At 35.4% G+C, this 27769-nt stretch overlaps 1 protein-coding gene across 8 annotated transcripts in view; it reads left to right on the top strand.

Moving 5' to 3' along the window:
* The first annotated feature begins 546 nt into the window (after positions 1 to 546).
* Positions 547 to 27769, top strand: part of nrp1a (neuropilin 1a) — a 453654-nt gene continuing 426431 nt past the window's right edge. For all 8 annotated transcript variants that reach the window (XM_073940109.1, XM_073940107.1, XM_073940105.1 and 5 more), the window contains exons 1-2: positions 547 to 993; positions 1909 to 2090. The gene's annotated coding sequence lies outside the window, so the exon portion shown is untranslated. The remainder of the gene's footprint in view (positions 994 to 1908; positions 2091 to 27769) is intronic.

Below are 27769 nucleotides of genomic sequence, written 5' to 3'. Positions count from 1 at the left end.
TTTTAATGTATTTGACATTTTGTTGTTCATCTATGTCGTAGGTACTATGGTGTTTGATTGTGAAAATGCTTTTTACACATATATTTTTACCTGATGTGTCAAAATGTACACAAAGTTAATCTGTACATATCAAATCTAGCCATATTCAATAAATATGTTGCTCAATCTGTTTACAGTAAGGGCTTTGGTTTGACTTAATGAAGTGAAAACGTGATAAAAACAAAGTGCTTAATCAAAAATGAATGTGAAATGGCTAAGATTGTAAACTTATTATTGACATGGAAGGAAAAAAATGAAGTTAGGCTTATTTATTATTATTTTATTTATTAAAATATGCATTGATTTTTAACAATTTAAAACATTTACATATGATATATAGTAGGCCAAAAATGAAATATGATCAAACATATGATAAATGTTTATATGATAATGTTTACATGTGATAAATGTCTAGATGTGATAAACAAATGTGACATATTTCGGCCAGTCAGTTAAGAGTTTGGCGTCATGGTAACGTAATAACGTCATCGTGCAAAGACTCACAGCGCACCGTAGCAATTTCTCGCAACAAATTCAACCTGCATTTCGCCCTTTGCTGCCGGTTTGGTGTATAATATTTTAATATAAACATGTTTTAATTATTCATAACTCGCCCTCAATCAACATACTTCGCCCGCCTTGTTGAAATGACGTCACACGCGATCTTTCACTGCACACCGGAGAGAATCCTCGTGCTCATTAAATATGCTAATAGCGCGATGCTAATATTGTTTACAGTGCCACGAGGGAAAATAGACGACAAAACAAGCCTAATTTCACGCTTTAGGAAGCGGAGATAACGAGAAAATTTGCAACTGTTTGACGAAGAAGCAGACAAATCCATGAAGACAGGAAAAAAAAAACGAGTGGAAACACCGTTGAACGTTACAACAAACTCAAGATGGACGACTTGACAGCTTCGATTTCTTGACGTTGCCTCGTGTCCGTTCACAGGTAAGATAAATGTTTATAAGTCATGATTATAAGTAGGTATACAACTCACTTAAACTCAATGTAGTGTGCTAAGAACAGTAACGTTAATGCTAATGATAGCTGAAGAAATAACGTACTAACTTAAATACAACCCATTGAATTACGTTAAAGTTGGTTTTATATTCGCACATTCAGACTTTCTCCTTAATGTAATTTCTTAAAAGTTAAACAATGTTTACACAATTAAGTAATGCTAATGTTGTTTTTAAGTTATATTTACATAATTTCAGACCCAATATTCAAAATAGCGTGGTAAATAATATAGACTATTTCAATGTGGTAATGTCATTAGCCCATGAACATTTCCTGCTTGTTCTCGAACTATTTCATAACTGTAACAAGCAATTTAATCATAACTTAATGTTAAAACAGCTGTCATAAAGTTTATTAACCCATATGTGGCTCTTTTTGGATTCACGGATGCCTACAGCAATACATTGGGACCATTGTTTTTGTTTACATCTCCTAAAATGGTCTAAAGAGACTGTCAAAATAAACAAATGTGCAAAAATAAAACAACTACCTCCATGTAAGTTACAACTTTACATTTAAATTGAAAACATAGTCATGTTCATTGAGCAGTCTTGTTGAAGCCTATCTGTTTTCATAATATTTAATAAAACATGAATCTGAACAAGCTGATGAGTATCATGACTGGCCTGAATAATTAATTGAGGTGCAGTTTAATCACAAATTCTCCATAATAATATAATTTCACAAAAAGAGCTTTTATAATAAAGATTGTGTCAAAGCAGCTTTACATAGAAGGTTATTGTAAGTTGAAACAGTGTTGAAGTTCAGTTTAGTTCAGTTCAGTGCGGTTTAATATTCACTGCTGAGAATTCAAACACTGAAGAGTAATCCATCGATGCGCAGCTCTACAGGTCCCGAACTATGCAAGCCAGTGGCGACAGCGGCGAGGAAAAAACTTCACCAATTGGCGAAACCTCGAGAGAAACCAGGCTCAGTTGGGCACAACCATTTCTCCTCTGGTCGAACATCTTGTGCAGAGCTGCAGTCTAGGCGCCGGAGGCAGGATGCCATCGTGGAGAATGCAGGTGGGACTATCAAAGTACAACATTGTTCACAGACAAATAAATATAGTGCTTATGTTGTTTTAAAGTCAAACTTGCATGTGATTTTAGACCTAATATTCAAAATAGAGTGGTAAACAATATGAGAACGGTTAAAAGAGCAAGTTAAATTGAGCAGTCTTGTTTTAATAATATTTAAATGTTTATAAAATAAAATATATCTGAACAAGCTGATGGGTATCATGATAGTGAGCTTAACAGTTCCAATATTTAACATTGAGATAAGTTTGGTTTTAGATATATATTGCCATATGAAAATAATTTCAACAGATGATTTAAATAGCTCTATTTGGAAAGATTTCATTCATTCAGATCAGAGAGGCCCAAACAAAGTTGGCCCATGGTAAACTTAGATTCTGCCCAAGCTCCCATCTGAGAAAAGGAGGAGAATGATGGGGATAGTTCAGAAATTGTTATTTCAAATTTATGTTTGTTTTATTGTTAATAAAAAAAAAAGCTAAATGAGATTAGATGTTTTAATTTTAATTAATAAAACATATAGATGACAATGCAAAGACTATGGTGAACAAATCAAAACAGATTCTGCTTGACTAGTGGATTCCGCATTGAACTGCTCTGTCATATAAATTTTATGTTTTTATTCCAATATGTTATCGTTTGAAATGTTATACTGCTTTAGTTAATACAATTTAAAGTAATGTTTTAATAAATTACACATAGCAACTTTAATGTAGTTTAGATTGGTATATTTACCTTTGGCTCAATGATATTTAATTCTTGGTCTTTCATAAGAAAAAGTTTGAGCAGACTGGGATGATCAAGTCTTGTTCTATGCAGTGCATCTGCATAAATTATAAGAAATTACAAGCAAAAATAAATAAATTAACTATGGTTAATGGAGAGTCTAACAGTATTCAAGTACAGAAATTAACCATTCAAATGTAAAATGACATGGTCACCATTGCATAAATAATTTAAAAATATTACATTTAATAATATCTTTATCATATAATCTTAAATAAATTATCTAATCCTGCGATGTGACTATTGCAAATATACACATTGCGATATCAATGATCAAATGATATATTGTCCCGCCCTAGATTTCACTATTTGCAAAGAATGCTTTTCTGAAATTATATATGTCCGAATGTGTGAATATAAACCTAATTTGTCTCTGTATTTAACTGTAATGGGTGAGATTTGAGTTTGTCATTTAGAATGGAAAAGAAATTGAGTGATTAAATAAGAGTGATTTGGTAACATTTTATCAAAAAATAAAAAGTTCAGCCTTTAACTACTAAGAACGGGCAATCTATTTGTATTTATTATTGTTTTTTAAAATTAAAATAATATTAGTTAAAATATAATATAATATGCTAGCTCATATCTGTTACATTTTACCACTGAAACATGTGTTTTTGACATGAATTTTGAGATTAAGATTAAGGTGAATGCTTTGAAAGTGTTTTGCATTGCTATTTCATGTTTTAAACTTCCCTGTAAAGTGTTACCAGTTGTTCATTGTTCGGCAAACTTTGAGTTTTAGTGTCAAAGCTGATAAGAGGAAAAGCTGCAGATGCTGAGCAGGAGAAAATGTTAACCTTTGTTCTCCTGGTATGGCCAGCACATTTTAGGAGTGGAACAGAAAAAGAAATGTGAAGAAATATGCATCCGCTTTCCTCCCTCAGTTTAATCTATTTCTGATCCCATATATCATTTTAATGTTGGTTGTGACATGGCTGGCAAGTGTTCTAATGGGAAGTGTAATGACTTTGATGGTGATAAAGACAATGCTGAAATTTATGAAGTTCAGGTCAGGGTGAGAGCAGCTTTGGGAATGTTGGCGCTTGCCCCGTTTCTCAAAAGAATTGCCAGGAGTTGTACAGTTGGATGAAGGGAGGCCCATTGAAAAGATCCATCTGTTTGAGTCTGCAGAGGTGTGTGTGTGTGTGTGTGTGTGTGTGTGTGCGTGCGTGCGTGCGTGCGTGCGTGCGAGGGTTCGTACAAGTGCTGGAAAACCTTGAAAATGCTTTAATTTCAATGCACTTTCAAGGTTTTGAAAAGTTACTTTTTTATCTGCGTTTTTTTAATCTGCATTGAAGGTAAAAAAAATCCATATTTAAAATGCAAGTAAATGTTTTCCCTTAGAATGCTATACTATAGAATAAAATAATGATTAGTTTCTGAAGTATGAAGAAAGTCATGAAGTATGTAAATTTGTAATTTGACATACTTGTAAAGTGTTTGATAATTTTAAAAATGCACTTAAATGCTTGAAATTTGACAAAATTGGCAAAATAAAAGCTTAAACGGACAGGGTTTGTATATGTGCTGGAAATCTTTCAAAATGTACTAGTTTCAAGGTTATAATTTTAGATTAAATGCTTGAAAGTTGTTGGAAGTGCAATTATGATGTCTTCATATTTATCTAATCTGCCTGCCATCTTTTTTTTTTAACTGCACCCTTTTATATACATTTAAGATGGAATAAAATAGTTAATTACACTCTAGAGCATACGTTGCAGTAATTCAGTGTTTGACTTGGAGATAATACACCATCAATATTATCCTTTAGAACACTACTATAGAATAAAATAATCACTAGTGTCTGATATATAATGTCATGACGTATGTAGGGACGCAACGATTATAGATTTTGGTATGATTATAGTCCGAGGAATAACCATGATTTCACGATTATCACGATTATTATGCATTTTTTTACATCATGGCGGGGCACCAGGCCAATATTGATCCCTCTGCAGCTGCATTACAGCTTCTCATTCAAAACATTCAGTCGTCTTTTGTTTTTTGTTTTTCTAACGGGTGATAATCGCACCAAAATATATTAAAAGGTAAGTGAATTATAACAGCGCAAACTTTTCTGTAACCGTAGTAGTTCTGTGCGTTATTTGTTTAATCCTTTAAGGTTATGTGCTGACTGACTGACATGTGCGTGATGCTAGCAAACATGACACATAGCCGTTTCACTTTACTTCAGGACGCATTAATACCGCTCTGTAGGTCTATTAGAGACATTCATAAGTATTCCTAGCAAATCTAATAAATGTTGGAGACATACTCGTTACATAATCGCACTTAATCGCACTTCAGCAGTGTTTATTTAAGAGCGCACAAGAAGATCTGCGCTTGAGAAGCATATATTTGAGGGCATGCAAGAAATTTTGTGCACAAGCAGAGGAAATCAGCGCGCAAGCAAAGAGATTCACATGCTTGTAGGCCATTACATAAATGCGATCTTGACTTGTAATGCTGCGCTCACAACATTTGTCATTGAAATAACACCACAGGTAGTTGGTAGATCCGTGTAAAAAAAAAAAGTCCTGCCACCACAGCTGGAAAAAAATCCTAGAGAAAACACTTCATTAATTTCAAAACACTACTAGTTTAGAAAAATCACATGAAAACTCTTTATATTTTAAAGTGTTATTTATGGCTGTTTAGTAACCAAATAATACAGCACAAAATAATAATACTAAAATATTAATATTGTTAATAATAATAATAATAAAAATTTATTCAAAATAATAATAAAAAGTCAATTTCTCTTTGGACTTAAAATAAGTGAAAAAAATGTTTTTGGCATTTAAATGAAAATAAATGACAGAACAATAAATAAATAAATAAAAAATAAGAATAAATATTTAATAGGTAAATAAGTATTTTCCTTTTGAAGAGAACAAATGTAGTCAAAGACTGCTGAAATTCTGTCAGAAAGGCACTTTTGAATGACTATGTTACAAAGTTCTTTGGTGTTTTAATTATTTTTTGTATTCTTTTTGGAGTAGAAATGTATATTTTAAATGTATATAAATGTATATAAATGTATATATTCCATACAAGGTATGAAGCTGAAATTCGAAGTGTGAGTGAGTCGTTCAAATTATTCCCAACATGTGCGCAAGAAAAGAAATAATGAACTTGCTCATGCAAAAGACGCAGTAATCATGTATGTGTGCATATTAGCTTCTGTGTACAGGCTTGGAACTTCAAACTAGCGCACAGCCGGAATAACTTTATTCAGTTGCAGCAGTTTTGTTCTGTGCAGAAACGCGGTGTTAAAAACCCTTTTAATTAACCGTGACAAATTAAAGCGTGATTAATAGTGAAATCATTAATCGTGCATTTCTAGAAGTATGCAAATATGTAATTTGCCACACTTGTAAAGTGTGTGTAAAGTGCACCTAGAAAATGCTTGAAGAGTGCGTAAATTTGACTTCTTGGCTTCTTACATTGGGAAAAAAATGTAAGAACTCTGGTATGTGTGTGCTTAAAGATAGACATGGGTCGTGTCAAAGAAAACTTAAAGGAAAGCAGCAGGGAAGTGAGATAGGCAAACTTGAGAGAATCACAGGAAGGAAGAGCATAACCTGTCCCGGCCCAGCAGGGTTACTCTAAATGGGGTTCAGGTGCAGATTGGCACAACACATACCCAGTCACAGCCGGCCCGCTCCTGAAGCTCAGAGTGCTCGTGTATCGGGAATAAACTCTCTCCTCTGAGTGAACCCGTCTTCTGTCTGATCACTGTCACTCTGTGCTTTCGGATGCTCACTTTAGTGAACTACCTTCAACACATGATGGGATGCTGTACTATAATGCAGTCCAGGCAATAATGTTCAGACACTATAACAATCTATATATTATTTCAGCATCTGCAATGCGTGTATTCGCAATAGTCACATCACAGTATCTGCAATGACGAGTAATGATTATAGTTCACCAGCAGATACAGTTCATGGCATGTGAAAATTGTGTAGTTATAACAGTTTGAACAAAGTGGAGTGAAAGCCTCATTCAGGTGATCTCAGACCAATTGATTTGGTGCAGAACTGAGCACAATTGCAGGATGCAGATATGCCAAATGAGCTGCGCTTACTGGGGAAAGCAGCAGGTTCCGAAACAAACACCTAGGTGTGAAGGCACCCTTAAAGTACAAAGAACACGAATAATTTAAAAAGGTCAAGAAGAACACCTTCACAGTTAGATTGTTTTATTTTTTTTCATTGTTCATGTGGTTACAAACTATCAGAACTGTCAAAAAACTAGAAGCTTGTTTCTGTAGTTGGTGTTGCATTGACAATCAGAGCTTTTGTCATTTAAAAATGGCACCCTTTCAAACTGCGATTTCGGTTTAGAAAAGCGTAATCGTGCAAGCTTACTTACATGGTCTTTTTTTGTTGAATTGGAAAAGGAATAAAGCACCTCTTCCAATCTGAATGAAATTTAATTCGAATGGAGCTCAATCAATTTAAGTTTTTGAATGCGATTGAACTATAAACCCGATTACAAATGAATCATTTGTGTGCATGTAAATGTAGCAATGTGGCTTCATCGGATACTCGTCAACACTTACATTCTACATAATGCTTTGGAATGAAATTACATCCTGCTGTGCAGCACAAGCTCCAAAACAATAGAGCAGCACAATTCTGCATGTTGCCATGGCTGTGTGCAGTTTCACTTGTCATTCTACAGGATTCTCTGCACATGCTGTAATACCCCTCTTGATTCCTGCTTTTTAACGGAGCATGCAGTCAGAGGTTGGTGACCCCGCGGGGCCCTTAAACGTGTCTGGAACGCCGAGATGCTCCGTCGTTATTCACACTGTAGTGTTTATGTGGTGAGTCTAAATCGCCTTTCCACACCGGTCCCATAACATCCCATAAACCTCTGTGGTCTCTGTAATCAATAGCAGACTGGGGCTGTCAATATGAGGATTTGATTTCACATGTATATTCTGTGGTCTTAACCTGAGGTCTCCTCGGAGGCTGCTTTTGGTCGTGGTGCAATTGCGTTGATATGAAAAGCAGATGCACCGGTGCGCTACGACTACACGCTAATGACCCACATGTTGCTCGCTTGCTTTCTTCTTTCCCTTTGCTTTTTCTGCCCATGCATCCTTCCTAAATGATTCCTTGCTTCTGAGGTTGAAGGTCCTAACGAGAGTCACCTGTAATGGTTTGAACCTGTTCGAGGCCTCGATTTGAGGACGTAAAGAACGGAAGCACTTGCTATCATGTGGAAAGAGTCACTCGCAAATCTGTGCAAAGTCACGTCCTTTAACCTGTTGCCTCCCTGTGCACAACATTTCTGCTCTAAAAAAATTTAACTTTTGCTCCTTGTTTACTTGTTTAAAATGAGTTAAAATAATACAATTCTTAAGAGGGTGGTGGCAGCTTAATTATGTGTAGTCCACTTAAATTTGTAAAAATGTTGTGTGGAACCCAGCATTTCCTACAGTGCAGAAGACTGTTCAACATTTAGGTGAAGATAACCTCATGTGTTTCTCAGACCATGCATGCATTTGAAAATGCAGTTTTTGTGTTGCAGTATGGACTGTAAAAACGGAGGCTTTCGAAAATGATGATGCATTTTAGTCATGTGACCAATTCAGCTAACGTAGTGGACGACATGATGTTTTGGATGACCTGGGTTTTGACAGCTTTATTAAAGATGAATGTCAGTTTGTACAAGGGCTGTGCATTTAATCGAAATCATACAGAAATCAAGATTTGAACATGCTTGATTTCTAAATCGCCTTACAGCACAATTTTCCTGAAGTATGGTATTTAAACTAATCATAACCCAGCAGGCCTAAACAGAGCGCGAGAACAGGACACAGAATAGCCTGCGTATACAGGGATGATGAGTTCAGCACAGGAGGGTTTGGTGCCAAAAAAGTCAATATCTGTGATGTGGGAATGGGTTACTTTGGATACAGGACGGCTGATATATGGCAGAACAAGGTAATTTTTAAGTCAGTCATATATTGCGTTTAAAAATGCGTGGAAAGCGTGGGCACATCGCTTCCCTCAGCATTTTTAACATGCTTTTGTTAGGATGACAACCTAAAAAACATTGCTGCCGTTCAGATAGATGTTTTATGTATGGAGGAAATTAAAAAGCATTTAGTGTTCGGGTGTCTTGTGTTTGTTTGACGTAACTGAAATGTGTCGGTCAGTTCTTGTGTTTTCAGTAACTTTAGTGTGGATAATGGAAAGAATTGAAAACGATAGCGTAGGCTTTGAACGTTTTTAGACAAAAATCCATTTTCAAAATTATTCCAGATTAGTGTAGACAGCCTCCGAGGCCCTGTTTACATCGGAGGCCTCATTTATAATGCTGAATTGTATTGAAGATTATTCCTCAAATGTGCATATATGGGTGATTCAGAAGAATAAATGTATGCACAAAAAAATGAAACCGTGCATACGCCTCTCTTACAGACATCGTTTATGCCTCACAAATGATCTTGAAATTAAACGATCTGAATGATTCATATCTGCCTTATGAATGCCCCTAATTAATCTCTTTAGCATTTAAAAAGAGTTTAATGTCCAAATCATTTACTTGGTGAGCGGTTCTTAGATTTCCCAACATCTCGATGTTCTTCTAGCGCATGTCCATAAGACTGTTGGATTGTAGTCTTGCATAATATATCAGCTTGATATGGACTGACCCACATACAACCTTTTTTTTAAAAGCAAACTAGAAGTTAAAAGTCTTTGCGGTTGCGTGCTTCTACAGAAAAATGATGCTGCTTTTATAAGTTTTGTTTTATCTGATTTCTGGAGCTGTCCTTTGCTGGACTTGAACCCCGTTCCACTCCGTCTAAGGTCACTAAGTCTAGCCCTGCTATTTACACACTAAATGCAGCCATATGTATCCACAAGCACATATTTTTCAGTTCTCTAAAATATACACCAAGGCACATTTTCCCAACAAACTTGTTGAATAAACAAGCAACAAAGACAATGATTGACCTGATGGACAGACTTGCGTTCTCTTTTAAACTTTTGTTAATTTTAGTATTTTTTTAACAGTCCACTCACTACAATGTCAGAGCTCTCAGTTTGTCCACATGTGGTAATACATTTTAGGAGAAGAGTTAACAGGATAAATAAAAACCAAATATCCGGCAATAACCAAAGTCTTGTCCTTTAATTTGTTCCCTCCCAACATTTCTTTCAAAAGACTTTGCTCAACATATTGGTGAGGGCAACTTACATGTGTGTTTCTCTGAGGATGTGCAGTAGCGAGGGCCAGAAGAAGGGGTCGCACTCAATGAACCTTATAAAGGAGGGTGTGAAGATTGCCAGTTGGTCCACAGAGAGAAAGACTCCACACATGTGGGCTGCATCACACTGATAAGGACTGGAGCTGGTTCCTGTCCAAATGCACTGTGAAATTTAGCAAAATGTCAGTGATTTTAACCTCTGCATTTAGCCTCAGTCCTGGCCTAGTTATATATCTGTCCACCCCAGACATCTGTGGGTCTCAGGGAGTCCATGTAAACCAGCACTTGAGGCGAAAAGGGGGCCAGATGGACCTAAGTGGTCCACACTGTTGTTCTGTGCCCACTGTACGGGTGGCTTTGGAGTTGTTCAGCTGTAAAAAAAAAAACTGCTGCATGCTTTGTTGGAAATACTGTATAGCAGCAGGCTGCATGAAAGAGAAGTTTTGAGGGGTTAAAATGTAGGGCAGGACTTTATTTTGCTCATTGAGAATTGATTGGATTGTTGTCTTTCTGGAAATATTGCAGACATCATAGGTATCAAAAGTAGTTCGATTTTAAATGGTTGGGTGTTCGTCTGTACACGAGGGGAATGCAATACTTATCATCTACAATCATTGATGTTTTAACATTGTGTGAGCTGATATTATGTCGTAAGCCACTCGCTTTGCTAAAGGGAAAAAAATGTATAAAACGAATGCAGTTCCAATTACCTTATAACTACAATGACCTTATCTAATTTGACAGTTCTTTAAATAGAAGTTTTGTATACGACAGTGCAAAAACCCTAATACATGTAGGGGAAAAACAACTTGCATGCTTAGACTTAATACTTTGCACCTCCTATGTGGCAGAATTTTAGTTCATCTTCATTAATAGATTCTATGTAGTCATCCTCGAAGAAAGTGCACCGATCCAAAAAAAAAAAAATTTAATAATTAATAATATTATTAATTATTAACAATAATAGCTATACCGTTTAATCAACTTGCACATCCCTAATTAAAAAACTAAACAAAAAACAACAATAGGCAAAGTAATGCTGTATGTTTTTGTTACTTTTTATATTCATGATATGACTGTTGTTGTTGTTTTCCACCAAAGGAAATTTGGTTTATACAAAACCAAAACTGTTTTTTTTTATTATTAAATGAATAATTTCTTTGTTTTTCATTCTTCATTTCTAAATAAATGTTTTTTTATTTATGCATTTTTTACTTGCTCTAGACATTTACTAAGCCTTCGGGCTCAAAACTAATATAAACTTGTGGTTTAAGTCATTAAAATGATACAGTAAATGCTATGTGTTCAATTCTGAAGTTTGCTGTACTTCATATTTTACCTGGTTTATCCCTGGTCTTTATTTCATCTTATACCATCTTATGTTCATATCATCTTATTATTACATCTTATTTAATCACGACTGCCATAATGAGTAATATACATTAATAAATAATCAGAATATTCACCTGTATTAGTAACTCAAGTGACTGGAAATCTCTCTTGTTTTAAACCCCATTTTATTTCACACTGAACAGCTGTGAGCACTACACTGTTCAATAGATTTCTCGACTTTCATCAATGTTATTGAATTACCTTACTTTCCATTTATGTGATGCGTGTTTTTGCACAAAATTTATAATGTCAATGTATACAATTGTATTAAGTTTCTGGATAAAAAAACAAATCTAGTTAGGGTCTCAAATGCAGATGTGATCCAGTTTCCAAATGGCCTACAGTGAATTTATATCTGGCTTCAACTGAGCCAGATGAGGGCCTTTTTTTTTTTTTTTTTTTTTTTTGACCTGTTTTGTCAGGCAGACAGCTTGTTTGGCGCTGGCTCTTGGCTCTCAGTGAAATTCCCCTTTGGGGTTTCCCATAAACCCCTACATCTTTGTTCTTCAGGATGTGTAATTACTGGTGTCCTCAAAAGCCATGATATCATTCTGACCCAATAAAGATGATTTTTCTGTTTAGCATAAGTGCAGCTGCTTTCTGGAAACATATGGCTGTGCAATAGCTTCAGCTCTCACGTATGACTAGATCAATGGCCATTAGACCAAATGTGAAAAAAAAACCTAAATAAAACAAGTTTGGATTTTAAAATAATAGACGTTTTTGTCCTCAAAACCTCTGAGGTATTTGGCTCTACTCTTCTAATATCCAGCTCAAGTGTTCTTGACCACAAAACAGAGATTTGTTATTGGCCACACGTGTGCAGAGAATTTAATTTGAGCTGACATAAGTTTTTCCAAGATTTACATTTCAGTTTTTAATTTAATATATGCACTTTTATTTTCTCCCCCTGGTCTTTTATCACGTAGCCTATTTCCCTCTTTTCAACTTATGGCTGTCTTTAATGTGTTGAATAGAATATTGCTTTTCCCCTTTGTGCTGTTGTTTGGATGTGGTGTAACGCACATTTGAAACCCTTTTGAAATGGAAATGCTTTCTTTGAACTGCGCTAAACAACAAAAGAATGGATGCAGAAATCTGCAGCGTATTTTGTTCTCATAATAATCTCCCACTCGCATTCAGGGAATTCTTATTTCTCGCATCTTATCAAGGAGTAAAAACGATGGCGCTCCAAATTATTCTCATTTCGTGCAGCTGTTAATTAGATTCTTCACTTTAATTAAAGTTCGTAGACACCGCACATGGAGTAATATTAAATTCCGTTAGAAAGCTGACACATTTCAAGACATGTACGCGCTTATTTATTCAGGTAAATGCAAAGTAGGCCTTGTTGCGTTTTCTTTAATTAAATGCTTATCCGGTGCAGTTTTTGACACAATGCATATCCACTCCATTTCTCTTTTTGTTGCTGTTTATTAATGTCAGATATAACACTTAAGTGATTCCATTTGACATTCATTTTTCAAATATCTCTTCCAGTCCTACCTGTCTTTGGAAATAAAGCTTGCCAGTTTAGAAGTTGGGGTATTTATGCGTGTGAGTAGACGTGAAGGCGCAGAGTGAAGGAATAAAAAGATCAACCAAAGCTCCTCTGAAGCAAATCTTCATGTTGGGAAATCCTATAATCTGTGTCTTCCTGGAATGACTGAGCAATTAATCTAACCACAGAGACATTTTCTCTCTTGTTGCTGTCTGGTATCTCAGCCTGGTGTTAAATTAATCCTCTTGAGTTTTTTTGCAAAGATTTGGCATAGTCTTGGTTTTAGGAGGTCTCGTTCACTGGGGCTGAACACGTAGGTTACAGGAGAAAGCTTTGTTTGGGATAAACTGCTTTGGAAATATAAGTTTAAGTGCTATTTAAATTGATTATTCTCAGTTTTTTTAAACAGTTTACTGGTGCATATTAGCTCCGCATTTCTTTTGGATAGCTTCTAACTAGTGTTCAACAAGGGTGTATTAAAATGTAATTTCTTTTGCTTGATGTTTTTGGCCACTGTGTTTCTATTTCTTGTCTTTTGCAACATCTTTAGATTGAAATGGCATTGTAAAAACAGTGGTCAAGTGCAATCATTGACCTTACCTCTTGCAAATTAATCTTCCAGAGGGGTATTGGACAAAAGTAGAATTAAGAAAGCTAATATAAGAGAAAAGGTGTGGCTTGACCTAGTTTATTTTGTCTGTTTGTGTTTGCTGGTCTAGAATGAGAATATGTCACGACGTCAAGCCTAGTGTAGGTAAATGCTCTATACTGCACTTTTAATTAGTATTTAAACAAGACCATATCCAGTAGTATATTATACAAAATAAGAAAAATTACATGTTAGTTTTCTTATTTTCCATCCCCTCAAAATAAAATAAAATAATTTTAAATACAAATGTCTTTAAAAAAAAGATAGGGAAAAAAGAAGTTAGGTTACAAACATTATACTGATATACAACATTATACTAAACATTATAAAATACTAAACTGCATTTTTTTAACTGACCGTGGGATCGATCACATAATCGACTATGCAAATATCAATCTGATGTGAGCCAATCAGGTAACGTGGGAAAAAAACCCTCTAATCTGATAATTTCCCATTATTTCTTGCAGACTTAATAGAGTGGCGAAACATATGAACATTAGTAAACAGTGGTAAACTTTGCTTTAAATGTGAACAGTGGACATTCATGCTATTCAGAATGATGAAAATGAATTGCAAACATTTTTATGTTATGCATTTTACACAATATTGTCTATTTGATCTGTTAAGATTATTCCATCTATTTGCAGGGTGTCTGAGAGGTCTTAATGTTTTAAATCATTTTAAACTTTAATTTTTTTAATTAATTTTTATATATCTATGTAAAGTTATGCAATCTAGCCGACTAATCGCCTATAATCCATCTCAATAAAACAAAAATTTAATGTTTAACTCTATTTACCAATATGTTGTAATTATCTTCCTTGCAAAAACATTTGTTTAAAAGTTCTCCATGTGTTTTAGACAGACTGTTGTGCATAAATTTAGTTTAGTACAGTTTTTATTTTAACTAGATTTTGCTTGTTTTGGCACAATTAAAATATGTGGCTAAGAAATAATTCAATTAAAATTGTTTCGATGAGTTAATATGTTTTTCATTGACCCAACTATGCCATTTAATTAACATAAATCATAATGGTTTAAAACTCCTTAACTTGACTTGGTGAAACATGCAGAAACTCTGTATTTATTTATTAGGTGCATATACTCTTATCTCTTTCATTTAGGTTTTTTAGTAGATTTAATTTAATCTGTTGATTAATAATATCGAACATATTTTAAATTCTGTTTCTTGTAATGTGTAAATGGCCAAGAACATGGGGTGACTGTAAAACACCTTCATTTCTAGTAGCGTTGATTAGACTGCAAAGAATAAACCTCTGTAGAGCTAAACTCAGCCAGTATATCTGAAAGTCCTAGCTTAATCCCTTATATTGCTTTTGTGCATTATCCCTCTGGTTTTTAAGTACAAAATTAACCCTAGTTTCAATGAAATGCAGCATCTATCACTATTTCCAACATGGTGGGGTTTCTGCATGCCTAGAAAACAAATGGGCGTATAAATGAACATGCAATGTTTAGCGGAAGTGGTTGTGTGTCAGTGGATCCTAAATGAAATAGCCTTTTTGATGAGCCTCACCGCCATCTTGTTTTGTTTACATTTAGCCTGATGGACTGAAATGCTTTTGGGACTGGAAAGATTCATCTCCTTCAGAAGTATTCATACCTAAAGTGATATTCAGAAGCGTGTACAAGGGCTGCACAATATATCGCTTCTGCATTAATATTGCAATGTGCACATCTGCAGTTGCACATCACAAATGTGTAGCATATACAATATATTTTATTTGTGTGTGAAAGTTTGTGACCAGGAGGTTGACCTCTCTCTTGATTCTTCAGGGCCACAGTGTGGTACAATACATTGCACGTTGAGTAAAGTGAATGGTGCGAGTTTCCCTAAGGGAGAACAGAGCTCCGCAACAATAACATCACACTGTGTGCAGATGAATGCGCTGAGGTTTATAAGGGACCTGTAGCCTGACCTGAAGAATGTAGGAGCTCTATATAATGGCCAATGAGAAACGGGGAGTCCCAGAACTAGAGATTGTGGGAATGAAAACATGAAGACAGTGACCTCAGTGCACCCGTCCTCCATCTCCAGTGCCGGAGGCTGATTGGCTGCTGATGGAGAGACGGGTGACTGACACATGCTGCTCTTTTTGCAGTGCACCATGGGATTGGAATTGCAATGAGTTAGGAATTGGAATGTTTTTTTTTTATTTTTATATTTTAGTTCTTGCACGGTCCCATTCATATTCCTGACTGCAGAAATGCAGCGTATTTTTAATATTAAGCAATGTCATTTCTATATGATATATGTAATTTCTGTGTGGAAAATGCATTTTTTTCTTTGTGGTTTCATAAATTTTAGGTAATTTTGTACTTAGTTTTCTATTAAAATTTTTTTGATTTGATATAATTTGACAATTGTATAGTAATTAAGACCACTTAATACAAAGTGGACCTATAATTTTTACATACAATAAACAGTTTTAGTGGTTTTCTTTTAAATGTATGAATCTCTGTTAATACAAACATCCCAGCCTTCTAATTGATTTTTAAAATCTGTTCTAAATGTTCATATTAGTTAATGCACTGTGAACTACATGCATGATGCATTTTAGGGAACATTAATGGCAGTTAATGGATACGATTAATCATGTTAGTCAGTGCATTCACCTTTTCTAACAAATAAGACCTTGTTGTAAAATTTTACCAGTATTTAATATGCTATTACAAAATATTGCTGATGGTCAAAATGTCTGTGAAAATGAGAACTCTGATTGGCTGTTCAGTTCAGCCACAAAAAGCTTTATGTTGTAGTGTAATTACAGTGTTTGCTAATATAATTTTTGTTCATATACAATATTAATGTCAGTAAAATTTCTCTCTTTCCATTTAAAATTTTGTTACTATAGATGGAAAAATGGTAGCATTTGCAATATTATAGATGTTATATCCACTTGTATGAAGGCAAGTGGATATTCAATAGTCATAGCAAACGAGCAAATTACAACTTATGGCACAGTAGAAGATTGTAAGATGTCGGCACGGCGGCTCAGGGGTCAGCAACAAGAAGATTGCTGGTTCAAGTCCTGGTTGGGTCAGTTGGTGTTTCTGTGTGGAGTTGGCATGTTCTCCCTGTGTTGGCATGGGTTTCCGCCGAGTGCTCCGATTTCCCCCACAGTCCAAAGACATGCGCTGAGGTGAATTGAATGAGCTTAATTGGCCATAGTGTATGAGTGAGTGTGAATGGGTGTTTTCTAGTACTGGATAGTTGGTCGTTCATTCTGCTGTGGTGGCCTCTGATGAATAAAAGGACTGGATGGACAAGTCAAAAGAAAATTAATAAATGAATGAAGATTGCAGGCTTCTTCGGGCGGGTCAGTTATTGCTCTTTCTGTTCTCTTTGTGTTTTTATATGGACAAAGGCAGCTGCATTCTGCTGCTCTCACTTTAAAATCAAATAGACTAATTATAATGATGCATGGATTGTTTCCTCTACTGATTGTATCCACATATGACATAAACAACTGTGTTTATGAAAATAATTGTATGTAATAATAGTATTTTAGCATTATATATGAATCAAATAAGTATTATTTAATTATGAAAAAGAGTTCAGCACTGAATTTACTTTCAGAATTTGCTTGAATGTTTACACTTACAAGACCTAAAACTTGCATCCTAAGTTAACACCATCAAGTGGTAAAGTTTATTTATATAGTGCTTTTAAGCAGCAACACATGTCTGCTAAAGTGCTGTACAAGCATACTCCTTTAAAACAAAAATGCACATGAATCAAACATAAGACCAACACAACAACTGTGAATCTAAGCTGCTGAGTTGACTTGCTTAGACATTTCAGTGACATGAATATTGAATAGCAATGCAGGGAACAGTGTGTTACAGTGTTTTAATATGGTAAGCTGTTCACATTAAATAAACATGAGTTAATCTGTTTTTTTCTACTAAAGAATAGAGGCAACCAGAGTCCGGTTTCCAACTAGAGTGACTGCAGAGTGTGTATGTGTGTGTGCGGGTTTACTTGTAAGGGCTTATTTGTCCTACTTATATACTAAAATATATGAAAACAATCCACATGTTGACATTTCAGTGGTCCTCGCTAATTAAAAATACTATTAAATTAGCACAATGTGTTTTTTATTTTTTATTTTTTTGTATCTTATGATTTGTATGCATTTGTGAGGGTTGGTTCAGGGCAGTGGTTCTCAATCTTGGTCCTGTCGGGCCGGTGTTCAGTTACAACCCCAATCAGACACACCTGGGCCAGCCAATCAAGCTCTTACTAGATTTTCTTGAAACATCCTTGCAGGCAAGGTGGAGCTAAAATCTGCAGGACAGTGGACCACCAGGACCCCTGGTTTAGGGGTAGGGTTAGTGTTAAGCTATAGACAAGTGGTCACCAATCTCGGTCCTGGAGGGTCGGTGTCCCTGCAGGGTTTAGCTCCAACTAGCCTTAACACACCTGCCTGGATTTTTTAAGTATACCTAGTAAGACCTTGATTCGCTTGTTCAGGTGTGTTTGATTAGGGTTGGAGCTAAAATCTGCAGGTCATCGGCCCTTCAGGAACAATTTAGGTGACCACTGCAATAGACCATATTAATAACCTTATATAAAAACAATGGACGTTTATGTAATGTTCTCACTAAAATTGAAAAACAAACATGTGTGTGTCGTTCCCAATGAGATAATCTTGTTGGCTTAGAAACTGTAGCATCATATTTTGTACAATTATTGATTACAGGCTCACATAACACATCAGAAAGTAGCGCTGTTGCAATACCTTTCAGTCAATAGCAATAGCATGGTCTCCAATGCATGTAGTGACTCAAGTCAGCACTTTTTTTGTGAGATTTAGTTTTTCTCATTTTAGTATTGACTTGAACTACTTTCCACTTCCCAATAGTCCAGATAAATATTCATTTTCAGCTTTTATGCTACATTTGATACGTTTGCCAGTAATCAATAACGCTCACTGGCTCTATAAATCTATCCATAAATCTCACAAGTTAGCAATCCGATTGGTTATAATGGATATGAGATGAATTATGACAGCTGTTACGAGGGCCACAATGTCGCCAGCGTGTAATTTAATCCTTTTCCCACATCTTGACCCATAATGCTTCGACTGACTGCGCTGTGAGGATTGACCGCAACGCCTTAAAAACAACTCCTCTGGAATAATCAGTCGATTAAACTGTCAAGCCATCATAGAGAGCAAGCATTTCCGGCCCGGATGACTGTTCAATGCAATACTCTTCCCATTTGATTGTTCTTCCACAATCAATAAATAGATGCATGTTACTGGCTAAAGCTGGGTGACAAATGGAGTTCACCTGTTTCTCTTTTCCATGGTGCGCAATCAATAAGACTGTTCAAGGCTCTTGCAGTATAAACAAACAGGTAATAAACTCCTATGGTAGACATGTAGTGTGAGCCACAGCTACATGGGACTGTTACATCCTTCTCTTTTATAATACTATCTAGGGGTTAATGAAAGGATGACATTAAAATATCTGTTTGTAATATTGGCAACCACCTCACTGGAAAAGATAAAAGAGGACCATAGACAGTAAATACAGGCGAACTTATTTATTCCCTTGAGTCACCAGTAAATAAATGATTGCAAATATAAAAAAAGCCAATTAAATTTACAAAATCTGCTACAATATAACAGATTAAAAGCTTGCTAACCAAAACACCTAAAATTGGGCCAGGATAAAGGTAAGAACTGTGACAAAGAAATAATAAATAAAACAAAACACATTTACTTATCCTAACTGAATCGTATCTGATGCTAATATAAAGAAAACATCATATCTGTTCTTTTCTAACTAAAGAAAATAAAAACATACAAATGTGGCACCAGCATCCTTTTCCTACTGAATCTATGCAATGAACAAAATCATACAAGTGCACCATGTCATGTGACAGACTTGCCTGACATTTTATATCTCAAAGTACTAATGAGTCATTATAAAAGATTGGATAAACAGACTGCTACAAATATTTTAATGCCACAAAAAGAGCAACATGCATAAACACTAAAAGCAAACAGGCAAGTCCAAGATCAGATGGCTGCATGATACTCGAAAAATATACAATATAGGAAATTGTTATTAGTATTGTGATGACAATGTTTGTTAGGATATCACATTTCTCTTGAAAAATGCGATTTTTTTTATTAGCTATGTTTTTAAATACTTTATTAATGTAATGAGCTTAAAAATAAACAGGTAAAATATAATATTTAGCTAATTGCAATCCTCAAAATGCAATCCTTTAGTCTTTAAAGGGGACCTATTATGCAAAAATCACTTTTATAAGGTTGTGTGTGTCATCAGTGTGTGATATAACCAGCTTCTAGTGGTAAATGTATTAATTTTATTATTTTATGATCAGACTATAAAAACCATCTGCAGAAACACTTCTGTAGACATTCTCCCTTTGTATGTGTCATCAGAGGGGGGAAGCCCCGCCCATTAGTGACCATTATTAGCATAAGACATTAGTCTTGTTTTTGAATCTGCCACTCTGCTGACTGATTGGCATTTGTTGCTCCACCCTCTTTTGAAAAGATCTCATTTAAATTTAAAGCGACAGTCACCCAATTGGCACAATTAGGATCAAAGCCTAAAGGTTTAGTTTCAGAAACATTATTTGTGGGGTGTGTTGAACGGAAATTTTACATGCACAATCTAGGGGTGGGCAAACTCGGTCCTGGAGGGCTGATGTCCTGCATAGTTTAGCTCCAACACTAATTAAACATACCTGAACATGCTAATCAGTGTCTTCAAGGTCACTAGAAGTCCATACGCAAAACTGTGCAGGACACCGGCCCTTTAGGGCCAAGTTTACCCACCCCTCCTCTTGGGGCATCAGCATTAACATATATATTGTGTAGCCCTTTGCTAATTCCAGTGTGTAAATAAACACACTCAGAAACATTTGTATTATCAGTAATATCAGTTGCGTAATGTCTGTACACAAACAATTAGATTTCTTTAGCAAGGGAGGTATGCCTGAACACGATATAATTGCATGATATAAATCATAACGCTCTCAGGGACTTCATCAGCTGCGGTGATGCTACACCATCATCTTGTGCACTGTGAAAGAAAATAATGACAGGTTGTGATGGAAGGAAATGTATCTCAACTGCCTGTTACTCACATCTGAAATGCATCTATGATTTCAGGTTGCTGCTTTGGACAACACGCATGTTTACTGGTTTATTTATATATATTTTTTTCTTTGGCATGAAAATGGCAGATGATTGCCTCAGGAGACAGGAGAGTGCTAACGGATTGTAATTGTTGTAATTCTTTTATAATTTAGCCTACACCGGGTGCATGAAATCACAAATTTAGAGTCTAATAATCAGTAATGTGAGTGTTCTTCAGCGCTCTGACAGTGAGATGTTTTTTTTTTTTAATGGCATTTGCTTATTTAATGGCATCTTAATGAAATATGCAGTACTTGGATTGTATTGCCACTTATAAAATAATACTTTGATCATATTAGATAATAAATCAATAATCCATGTGGTGGCTCTGATTGATTGATTTCACTTGAATGTAATCAACAATATTTGTATTCTCAACTGACACTTAAAAACATGACTTTAATTTCATAAAAGCATGTATATCATTTGTATTTTATGAAGGAACTGCTACTTTCATCCTTTAAGGGATAGTTCACCCAAAAATCTTTGCACTGTTTACTCACTTTTCACTTGTTCAGAAGCGGTTTGAGATTCCTTATTCTGACACAAAAGGAGTTATTTTGAAGAAAGCTGAACACCTGTAACCATTGGCTTCCATAGTAGGAAAAGCAAATACTGTGGAAGTCAATGGTTGCAGGATTTCGACTTTCTTTAAAAGATCTTCTACAGAAGAAAGAAATTCATTGGCCCATTTCCACTGAGTGGTACAGTACTGCATGGGTCACTTTTATCAGGCTTGTGTTTCCACTGCCAAAAGGATACTAATGGTTTTAGTACCTGAGTTTCAGTCGACGTCATTCTTGCTGGAGGAAATGTCAAAGTAAAGCTGTACGGGTCGTTAATGATAGTGCGAAATAGCCTTCTGTAACGTCTGTGTTTATATAAAATAAATAAAAAACTGCAGCATATATGAGCACATACAGACCCTTAAAGTCTCCGATATGTTACCAAATACAGTAAAACTACACACAGCATACATTTAGTCCTGATTTGTGTTCAAATACAACACGCAATATAGCCCACAGTCAGTGCAAACCTCTCATCTGTGTCTTTAATCTTCAGCAGCACATGTAACCTCTGTCAGAGAGTAATTCCATCATTCAGAGTTCATGAGTCAAATAGGTGATGATAATAGTTAAACATGGCATTTTGTTCATGGTTTAGGTTGCTGAAAAAATCATTTGCTCTGTTTTTTCTGGCTTCTCCTTTGTTTTTTTGTGTTTCACTCTCGCGTTTGACCCTTTCTAAAAGGATCGGAAGCCAGAAGCACTATAATCACGCACACTTTATTATCATCATCAGCTTAAGAAGTTTGTTATTTCAAAAATAGACGCGCTTCGAGCGCTTTAGACGGCCTTGTTAACAACTACAGGCCACCGGGTAGATTCTGCTCTTCTTGGCTTTGTCTCTGTTCATCAAAACGACAACAAGGTTTGTTTGACCTCGGGTTGACCATGGCTCCTTAATTTAATGTATATATTATTACCGTGTAATGTCTAATCTGTGTACTTAAAAATGGCTCTCGCTTTGTCTTCATTCTCCATACCATACCACTCAGTGGAAACAGGCAATTAAACACCTCTGAACAAGTGGAAAATGAGTAAATTAAGACAGAACTTTAAGTTTTGGTTGAACTGTTCCTTTAACTGCCTCCTATAAATGTCATATTAATTACATTTAATTGATAGATTGATTGTACATAATTGAAATCTACAATATTTGTATTGCTAATTTAATTAAAAATTAATAAAACCTAAAATAGTTGGTTGATTTAGTTGCAAATCTTGTTTTCAGAATTGTTTTTATTTGTGTATAAAAAATTGTTGTAGCATGCATAATATAATCCTGACACTATTATTCAGCAGCAATTTCGTACTGATGTGGTCGTACTGATTGAATGGTTTCACTTTAGTGAAAGCAACAATATTTGGATCCTCAAATGCCACTTATGCCACCAAATATGATTTTCATTTAATTCATTCATTCATTTTCTTATCGGCTTAGTTCCTTTATTAATAAGGGGTCGCCATCGGAATGAACCGCCAACTTATTCAGCGTATGTTTTACACAGCGGATGCCCTTCCAGCTGCAACCCAGTGCTGGGAAACAATTTCTTTTTATTAAAAAAACAATAATAATTGTACATGTTAATATTGTTGATTTTAATTAAGTAATTTAAAATAAAAAACACAAACTAATTGGTTGATTTAATTACAAATCTTATTTTAGATTTTCTTTAACTTTGAAAATTTTGTTGTAGCATACATAATATAATGCTGAGTTACACTTTTATTCAGAAAAGGGGATGACTGCAAAAATTAATGAGCTTTGAATCATATTCAGATAAGTACAGTTATTTGAATTTATAGTTATGCAGCTTAAATATAAAGTATGTATAGTTTTAGCTCTATATTTGTTCCCCTAAATGGAAAGAAAACCCGTACAAGCCCGAACATCCTGATAGGAGATATAATCACGTTTCATAGTAACCTATTTGACAATCACTGTTTTCAATGGCTTGAAAGCTTGTTGGCAGTAAAAACTAATTCTCGCTTGGTTCACCAAGAGCAGCATGCATACTTTTAAAAGTGTTGCATGAAATAATGATGAAATTGTGATAACATATCATCGCCTGCTAGTTCTGACTGTTTCTTAAGGGCACGTAGGGGGAAAAGTATTAGCTTTTGAGTTAATAGCTCATCAGTTAGCGCTGCAGATATAACGAAGTTGACGTGAAGGTCGTGCATGCAGCGTATCACTGAGCGATTCAATTTTGATTAGACAGTTACATAAATCCAATTAGGAAATTGCACCCATCTGCTACCTCATCTGAGGACTAATAATTAAATAAGACTGTGATAAAGAGTTTTAGTGTCCTCTGAGTTTCTGCAGGCTTTAAGAGAGAAACCGAACTGCTCTCTTCAAAACAAAGATGGAGAAGAGAAATGATGGGGGCCTGTGGCGCTGGACTCACATTAGTGCTTTAATGGCCTCTGGCTTCACATTCATAGGATTTCATGTTAAACCGGGTGCCAATTCATTAGGAGATTCTAGAGCACTTCAGAGAAAGGGGTCGACCCCCAAATGAAACGGCACAAAGGTGGCAAAAATGAGGGAAAAGACTGAAAAATGAATAGGAAAGCACTGGTGCTCTGGAGCCAGAAAAGAATAAAAGTGAGCCATTTCTCATCTTGGCTGCCCATGGATATGGTGAAGGTGACAGATGGTGCACTGAAGGTTTAAAATTGGTTTTATTCTTCCACATTTTTTTTTTCTTATTTGCTTGCTTGCAATATTTGGGTTATCTGCCAATGTTACTTTATTTGCATTAGCTAACAAAAAATAAACCCATTTGGTGTTCATTCCTAACTTCACCTTTAGAAAACATGACATTACATTACATTAAATAAAATATGAATTCACATTTGTTTGTGCATTAATTAGTTTTTTTTAATTGGAATATGCACCTTTTGGATTCCACTTGAAAATATATGGATACATATTTTGCATAACAGTAATTCTCAAAAATGATATATAAATTTATGCAGCACATTTATTTGCTAACAACAGTTAACAGTTAACATATTTTTTTTATTCCTACCACCTAGAAAATACTGAAAATTGTTTCACTGGATATCAAAGTATCTGTGGTATTTATGGGTATTTTATTTGATTATTTATTAGATTTATTATATATATATTAGAGCTGTGAACCTACACTAGTCTCACGGTTCGGTTCGGTTCCGATTATCATGCCATCGATTCGGTTCAATTCGATATTTCGGTGCATCACGGTGCATTGACGATGCTTTCCATACACAGTTTTATATTTTCTTCACAGCAGCAGTTCTTGTATTAAAATGTATGAATATATTTATATTTAGATATATTATTTGTAATACAATTTTGTCGTTTAATTCAAACAGTCAGATATACAAACTGTAACTTTAAACAAAACGAGCATTAAGCAAATAATATAAACAAATATAAACATCCAGCTCAATTTCTGATCCTTGTCTAGTTCTCTTACACCTCTTTGATTGGTCACACCCTCAACAAAAACGGTAGCTATTGGCTCTTGCGCGCTGCGCTCTTCAGATAAGTGACACTGATAAGCGGCAGGCGGCAGCGGCGATCTCACAGCTGATGCATGATAGAAACGGTGGAGAAAACTCTGCAGACACGCGCTCGTTTCTGTATCCAAACGTAATGCTGTAAAACAGCCGAGAGGAGAAGAAAAGCCACCCCAGCAGGTCAAATGGGCCACTGGGGGTGTGTGTGTGTGTGTGAGAAAGAGAGAGAGACCGAGCGAGAGAGAGAGAAAGAGAGAAATGGAATAGGCTCCTTTTATTCTCTCGATCTCAGTGAAATAGGGGCTATTGTTGTATATGTCAGTGAAAGACTGATCCAGCAAACACACACAGTGAAATTGTGCACAGTTTATGAGTTTTAAGTAGTTAAAGCGTTGTAAATACTCGCGATCGCCTCCCTCGCAACAGAGCGCATATGAGGTAAATGACGTCAGTAAAAACCGGTAATGATTATTACTGAACCGATACCGAATTGTCCGCGTCCGAAGAAACGATTAATTTTGACACCCCTAATATATATATATATATATATATATATATATATATATATATATATATATATATATATATATATATATATATATATATATATATATATATATATATATATATATATATATATATATATATATATATATATAAATTGGGGAAAATATAAAAGAAAAATTGTTTTACAAGATATTTTTCAAGAAACTAGTATTCAGCTTAAAGTGCAATTTAAAGGCTCAACTGGGTTATTTAAGCAAGCCATTGTAAAACAATGGTTAACCATTTGCAAAAGAAAAAATTGCATTATGTGGCTAATAATATTGATCTTAAATTTATTTAAAAAAATGTAAAGCCTTTTTTATTCTAGTTGAAATAAAACAAATAAGGCTTTCTCCAGAAGAAAAAAAACATTATTGGAAATACTGTGAACATTTCCTTAAACCATTATATACCACTTGAATAAATATTAAATATTTACTTTTTTTGTGTGTTAAAATCAGATAAACTCATGTAGAGTTGCAATGTTGATATGTTTTTAAATAACTTCATTTCCCAGTATTTTTTCAGGCCTATTTTGGTCTTAATAAACTTACTAGACTCAGTGGCATTGTGGAATATTGTTAGTATTTTCTGGCTCTGCTCCTGATGGCGTAGCAGGACCCAGTCACACCTCAGTGGCCCCTGGCTCTCGGTCCCCGGCCTCACCCTTGCCCACATCTCTGTTTCTGGCATCCTTAAGTGAGCGCTCATTCTCACTGCTGCATGCAATTTCACGGTGTCAATCCCTCACCCAAATAAACCCGCCCGCAAGAAATATTTAGCTCTTTACCTCAATACATATGAACACACAGCGAAGCTGGGAAATGAAATGGAAAAGGGTTTGAATCTCGCATGATTTTACATGTGTTTGTGTGCACTCAACTATACAGAAATCACTAGGCATGCAACATCTTGACAGTTTCACTCTGATTCAACACCATCCCATGACATCAAACTAAATATTATTCTTATTTACTGCCAGCAAAAACACACCTGATCCCCTGGTATTGATTTGTGTTGCACTGATTCATAATGCATTGCAGCTTAAAGCAATAAATGCGGCATGTCTTGTACCGAATGCATGTAATATTCCGTGATATTGCCAGGAGAATATTGCACAGCATCTGAGGGAATGTGACATGTTCAAAGCCACGGGATTATATGTTGATATTCCGAGCATATTCTGAAGCTCCGTCACTCATACGGAGCATATGAAAGTGAATCTGCTGTCTGCGTAAGGCGTGAAGGAGAGTCTCCGGAGAACTGCTGGTGCATGCCATTTAATACTGAGCGTAAATTACACAGCCCTACAGTGGCTTTTAGCGTGGAGATGCAGATGTTCAGAGATGTGTTTGAACTGCATGGCCTAATAGAAATATATGATTCTGTCAAGCCGCTCTTGGAACTTGATTGGACAGGTGACAGCTTTCCAGCTAGCCAATCAGTGTGAGGGCTTGGGTTGTCAAGATTGGTTTTTCACCTGAGCAATCGAGTCTCTTTAGAGTGTTTGTTAGGATCCTTAAGTATAAAAGAAATAAAAAGTGCATTTGAGATCGAAGATCTTTTATTTAGACATGATAGTGTGCATGTGGCCTCAGTGAGTGGTTTTCAAAGTTGTGTCCAAAATATTGGATCGACAAAGACTTGGCATTAAGGTTTAAAACGGGATCTTTGCAAGGAGATATTTCAGATATTTTAGGGTTTTTGGTCCCCAAATTGGCACAAAGACAATACATTTATTTTGAAGGGAATTATTTTTTTATGAACTTAAATTTAGATAATGTCCTGTATCGCCTAATAGAAATATATGATTCTGTCAAGCCGCTCTTGGAACATGATTGGACAGGTGACAGCTCTTCAGCTAACCAATCAGTGTGAGGGCTTGGGTTGTCAAGATTGGTTTTTCACCTGAGGAATCGAGTCTTTTTAGAGGCGTTTTTGCACTGGGGCCTGTGGTAGAAGAAATAAGGAGTTTATTTAAGATTGAATCTCTTTCAATTAGACATGATAGTGTTTATGTGGCCTTAGTGAGGGGTTTTCAAAGTAGTATACGAAAATTTAGATAGACTTGACATTAAGGTTTAAAACGGGTTCTCTGCAAGAAGATCATGATGTTTAAGGGTTTTTGGTCTCCAAATTGGCACAATTACATTTGACAAGATAAGATAAATTTGACATTACATTTATTATGAAGGGAACAATTTTGTTGTATGAGTATCAGTTTAAATGGATACCTGCATCGCCCAATAGAAATATATGATTCTGTCAAGCT

Source organism: Danio rerio, chromosome 24, assembly GCF_049306965.1.
Source record: "Danio rerio strain Tuebingen ecotype United States chromosome 24, GRCz12tu, whole genome shotgun sequence".
Lineage (NCBI taxonomy): Eukaryota > Metazoa > Chordata > Actinopteri > Cypriniformes > Danionidae > Danio > Danio rerio.
Note: the sequence above shows the minus strand (reverse complement) of the source record. Positions and strands in the feature narration are given on the sequence as shown.